We start from the raw sequence: 6,740 nt of genomic DNA, 5'->3' as shown, positions 1-6,740 counted from the left end.
CTTTGGAATTGACAATCTGTTTTCTCTTGGAGTCTATATTATTCATTTTGGGGTTTGTCGGGCTATAGTTTAGTTTACATGTCAGACAAGTAAAATCTCAGAATCATGTAAATCTCATAGTGGCAGAGTTGTAAAGCTGGGGTAGAGTACGGTAAAATCCTCATTAATGATAAAAGCATATTGTGTATAAAATGAGATAGAAGTTAGTAAGGAGGTTCGATAATCATGTGGTATAACATACAATACAGGGAGCTCAGCCTTCACGGGCATGTCTAGACACTCTAGGCACTTTAAATTAATGTTCATGTACTTTAAATCTAGACACTTCAAATCATTTCCATTTCAGACATGTCTATTGTAATTTTCTCGTACAGAATGTTGGAATTTGCTGAATGGTACATTACAGCGCAAGTGTGATAATTGAAAATATTTGTACTGGGTTCTCATCCTGTGAGTTGAAGGTGATTCCTTTGTCTGTACTTATCTTGGTGATGGTGTGAATGAAAATAATGTGCGACATCTGATCATGAATTGTTGGAACTGGAGAGAAGATGGAAGTTTATTACCAGTTTATTAGAATTTTAAGAATTAAATAACATTTATTAAGCACAGAGGTAGATAAATATCACATTACTATGTTCATTCCTATAATGCCAACAATTATGGGCATTTGATACAATGTCTTTCATAGATATACTCGAGTATTTTGCTAAAGAGTTCACATCATGAAAACTGCAAGAAACAGCAGTATGCCCCTGCTGTAGACTATTGGAGTGATGTAAAATCCTTCCCATTCTATGATGAATATTGATAGGGTTCTTTTCCGTTCAAGCTATCCTTATACCAACCTGATTTCTCACGTATTGTGCATGACAAAAATGGGGCACACACGGCTGTACCATATGACTGGGACAATCTGAGCTTTTGTGAATTATTTTTCATCAATAAAACAATATCAGATTCCTCTAGTTTTTGAATGACTTCATACCTATTGTGCAGTGATACTTTTTTTCTTTTCTGATGGTGACATTAGGTGAATTTATAATTCTGATTTTGACAATCATTACATTTTAATGCATGTGTGTGTATATATGTGTGTGTGTGTATATATATATATATATATATATATATATATATATATATATATATTTATATATATGTATATAATATATATATATATATATATATATACATATATATATATATATATATATATATATATATATACATATATATATATATATATATATATATATATATGTATATATATATATATATGTTGATAAGGTAGTCCACGTGTTGGCAAGATAAAAAGATAAGTAACAAAGCTGCAACAAAGTTCATGCTGTATTCACCAACGGTTTATTTCTTGTGAAGAAATAAACCGTTGGTGAATACAGCATGAACTTTGTTGCAGCTTTGTTACTTATCTATCTATATATATATATATATATATATATATATATATATATATATGTTTATATATACTGCATGTCCCACAAAAAATGCTAATGACACTCTAAATGAGTATAATTTGAAAAGTACCAAATCATATTGTATATAATTATATAATCGTAAACTAGCATTTATTCTATACAACTGGCTGAAATTTTATGCGATATGGTCTATTAAACACAGAGATATGAGCCTTCTTTCAGCACTAATCGGAAAACCTCTCAATCCAAGTTTCATTATTACGTTGAATGAAGTATGTAGTCCAATCACATGTGGAACGTTGTTTCTCCTGCAACTTTTTCGGGGTTCTTGAATGAGGCTTTGCCTCATGTGGTTCATGTCAATGTTTTCTTGTGTTCGAACTGTTACTCTTCTCCCCGATCTGCCTTTGTTAAGGTTTTTGCTTGCACCCGTTTCCCTGTATTTGAGCACATTTATGAGTATTGTCGCCTTGCAAGGTGCTCGTTGATTGAATTCTTCCTCGAATTCATCGTGTACACTGTTCAGATTTCGATCAGATTTTGTCATGTTTCGCTCAACGCATGGGCGTAAATATTCAAGAATTTCTATTCATCAGAGAGGGATGAATGAATAGGTCATCCCCAAGTCCTGAACAAAAGAAAATCCTTGCAGATATATGCCCGTGACTGAACGTGAAAAGATATAATTTGCACCACTTGAATAGATAACAAATCTTGTTAGCCGAACCTGACTACACACACTACTTAATACAAAACTTGGATAGAGAGGTTTCCTGTGGCCCGCTGCATAAAACTTACCGTTGAATTTCAATGGTAACTACCGTCAAAATTAGGCGTCACAGCCAATCAGCATCAAGGATTATAAAATTTACCGCTAATTTGAAGACTAGAAAGGAGCGGTAAGTCCAGCGGTAAGGGCTTTATGCAACAAGGCCCTGATGTGTCATGAAAAAAATGCTTATATCTTTGTGATTATTGGACCATATCTCATAAAATTTCATCCAGTTGTAGAAAATTAATTGTAGTTTACGGGTATAAAGATGTAAAAAATATAATGTATAATTTTAATATTAAACCCATTATACCCATACCCAGTTCCATTAGCATTTTTTTTTTGTGGGACACACTGTATATATATATATATATATATATATATATATATGCATAATAGGCCCCATATATATATATAAATATATATATACATATATATATATATATATATATATATATATATATATATATATACATATATATATATATATATATGTATATATATATATATATATACATATATATATATATATATATGTATATATATATATATATATATATATATATATATATATATATAATAGTTAGTTTTTATATAGCACATTTCACACTTGTTAAGTATCTCAATGCGCTTCACAGACTATTACCCTGGCCTCTGGATACATCATTTCCAACCAGCGCTAAAAGTGCTAACTCTCCACTTATATATATCATATATCATATATCATATATCAAATATCAAATATCAAGATTTGACAATGGCGGTGGCCCATTGGTTCAGAGCCACCATTAAAACGGAAATCATATGTTTTGGTGGCCCTTCTAGTCTTCATGGCCAAACTCAATCTATGCTACGATCAAATTCAGCCAAACTATTTTTTCCCCTACGGCCAAATGTCACAACCAAATTTCATTCATCTAAAGCTAGAAGGTGGAATACCGCATGTAAATTTCATAATATGTGTCTTGGATTATAAAAAAAGGAAAGAAATGTATGTTTATGCCTCAATTCATTATTGAGTATGGAAGACTTAGTAAACTTAGTTACTTACGTGGTGTGAAGCCTCTGAACATAACCTGCCAATTCTCATATAATTACATTGTACCTACATTGTACTCTTATCAACGATCAATATATTGGTTACTCTCGTGACCACAAAATAACAACTCAAAACATCCATCTACTTTTTTGTCATTTATTGATCATCATGGTGGCTTTGTACCACGTTCAACGGATCACTTTTTTTTCACCATATAATATAAAAGTTGCAAAAGCACATGTTAACATTTTGAGAGTTGAGACTTGCATATATGACTTTGTTTCAATGCGGAACATATGAATAAATGACACTTGACGCCTACTCAGATTCGAAAGTAGGCCCTTCTACCTTGTCGCTTCATGTTAACTTGAGCACACTACATAAACAGCTTACTGAAATAGCTTTCTTTTTCTTATGATGCACGCACATGACTTTTTGTATGTCCTTGATATGATCGCTATTTAAAATCAGAGGATCTGCTAGACTTTAAATGCATGCTGGTAAACTAAGACAAAGATTACTGGAATCAGTAATGAAATGATACCCACACCATTTCCAGTGTTTTAGTTTTTGTTTGAGCAATCTCTCCCATTCCCACAATATTCTGATACTGTGAGGAAGAAAGGACCAAAACCGAGATGCCGAGGAGACATCGATATTACATTTAACTCGTATAATAAAACATCAACACAACCAGTGCATGATTTGTGTACTATTGACATCACATATCGCACGAAATATGACGCGGCCGTACAAGAAAGTCAATGTATGGATAGCAAAATAAATTGACTAACAAATATTACATGTAACAGTAGCGATACGAACATCTTGTTTGAAATCGCGCTTGAAAAGATCAAGAATGAGAAAAATGATAAAAAAGAGAAATATCTATAAAATCTTTGGTTAGTTCTTTATACCAGCAGATCCGCATTCCAAATAAGGCACAGATTCAATAAGGGCCTTATCTGACAGAATTAATTTGCTTCGACAATAAAAGTGATTTCAACTTGTCAAGTGAGGAATCTGTTATTGGCAAAGGTAAGATATCCTAATCACGTTAACATGCTATTTTGAGTCTCCTTATTACAAATAATCAATATGTTCAGTTTGCAACGAGAATTTCGGCGAACCTCGATGAAATGTTTAAAAACACGTCGTCTGTAGTAGATGATTTATACAACATATAAAAATAACTCCTACTTTCTTTATTTACAGTGGCAAGTACGTAATAAAACATGAAATAATCTTGCTGCGATATTTACACTGAATATTTCAATGTGCACTTCTTTGACGGTATGCTTATCAACAAGTATATTTCATTTTCATGTAAGTGGCAGTTAACCCAAATGGTAGTTTGTCACTCAAGCAGTATAGAATATGCCAATCATAACGGATGGGATTTTGATGAAAATGTATTATTCTAAACTTAATTAATAGTTGACGGAAATTCTTATTGGTTCCCATTAGCTGGGCCATTTTGTAGGCTTAGACATACTTCAATAAATTCAATAAAACTGTCGATTACAATCACTGCAATTACCATGACAACACCAAGGCAACAGCCTATCAGGTGTCTGTCAGTAAAGTGGTTGCTAAGATATAGGCCTACGCTGTATAGACAATATCATTGTCTGTGAGTTGCAAAATGAAGCTCAGCATGCGGACAAATTATTATACACAGAAACCAAAGTCCGCGTTATGTGGTATGACCATTCCTACTTCCAAGACTTAAATGGTTACATATACCTCACAATTCATTTAGCAACACTTTGTTTTGTTAAAATTCGTCTTTGTCTTTCCTCAGCTCGCCAAGAAAGTGGCGTTTATTGAGGTGTTCCCACGATATTAACGTTTAACTACAAGTCATGCGAAAACCCACAAACAAAACGAATAAATAAGTTAGTAGATAAAGAAATAGATTAATAAATATATGAAAGTTGAATAAATTGGTAAATAAAACTACTGAAACATATCGCAATTCCGCGTTCTGCACAGACGAAAAGATTTGGGGCAAACGATAAAAATCATGACACACAATCCACCTATACAAACTGTTCTGGAAAAAGAAAGAAAGAAAAGAGGCTATGCCCCACAAGCACATGATATTCTTATATCGCACTCGAACAAGATGTAAACAATAGTGACAGTGGGAATAGCTCTGGTTTCGCTTTCCTTTTCGGAGACAGATGCAAAAAAAAAAGAAGAAAAGAAAATGATCTGATTGCAAAGTTTTGACGCACTTCCGCTCGCGAAAGAGCGATTTCTAGGGTAGCTCTCACACCATCTCGACTCGCGTCAAATCCACATGATTCGACGTGAGGACTGTGATGTCAACTATTTAAAACGAATTTCAGCCCAAGAAAGAGTCAATGGTTAATTTCATACTGTGAGTTCCACACCTTGAGAACTCATCTGAAGTCAAATACTTGACAAAATGCTTGAAGCGAGTACAATACTCCATGCAGAAATCAGGCGTTGGAGGACAGTTTTCATCTTGAAAAATAAAAAGAGAAAAGAATATAAAAATATGTTTGTATCGTGATCTTTTCATTTTCAATATATACTTTGCTGCCTATAACTATTCAGAATGAACTACATCACGTTATATCGAACATAATGTGCCCGTTTCGATCCAACACGGCTTATACGGATATTCTAAACCGGCATCGTTTCAGCTATACCGGTACGACAATACTTGTCTTGTTTAGCTGTGAAACAATTAAATTCATTGATTTGATGTGAATTCGGCCAGTTTGACGAAGCAAGAGTTCAGTGAAAAAAAAAAAAATTGCGATATGAAAAAAAGAAGATCCGTCTATATTCAAACAAAAGTCAAGGCGATCTTTACGAAAAATAGTATTTGCATAGTTTTCCCTCTCCCTTCCTCTCTATCTCTCCATGATAAAATCTGCCGAAGCTAAACGACCATCGGTAATTGTTTCGTAATTTCGTCCAATGTGCATGATGCACTGTAAAGGCATAATACTGCAGTATATTGCATTGATATATATTTTGAAGAACTTACCAGTACCTTAACTGTGATTCGACGAACGATTTTTATTTACGGTAAACGTGACACTAACATGAAGCTCATGCACACACACCCATCAATGATGTTTAGTTCTATTATTTCTTTGGGAGGATTGTTTTCTTTGGGAGGATTGTTCAAAATGAGTTCTTTAAAAACACGCTTTAAAATTGTTTGTGTCATAATGACAATCTATAAAAAGATGTTTTCATTCAACCAGCATCATTCAATAAATCATCGTACGGTATCCAACAACAATCTGTCTAAAGAGGGTTTTGCCCAACAAGCTCAAGTCTGTTTGACACAGGCGTGCCACACTCTTTAATCAGTGCCATGATACTGCTGATGTGAGCCCGTATTGTGGCATGTACCAGTTCACCTTTGTTGAATGTTCTCATATTAATTTCGGTTTTCATTCCTTCATTCATTCATTCAGCTAATTTTCTTAAACTCCCTCATGCTGAT

This window comes from Diadema antillarum, unplaced genomic scaffold, assembly GCF_040938485.1.
Source record: "Diadema antillarum isolate AM-2024a unplaced genomic scaffold, OU_Dant_1.0 scf00000210, whole genome shotgun sequence".
Lineage (NCBI taxonomy): Eukaryota > Metazoa > Echinodermata > Echinoidea > Diadematoida > Diadematidae > Diadema > Diadema antillarum.
The sequence above is the reverse complement of the archived record's forward strand: the minus strand, read 5'-3'. Positions refer to the sequence as shown.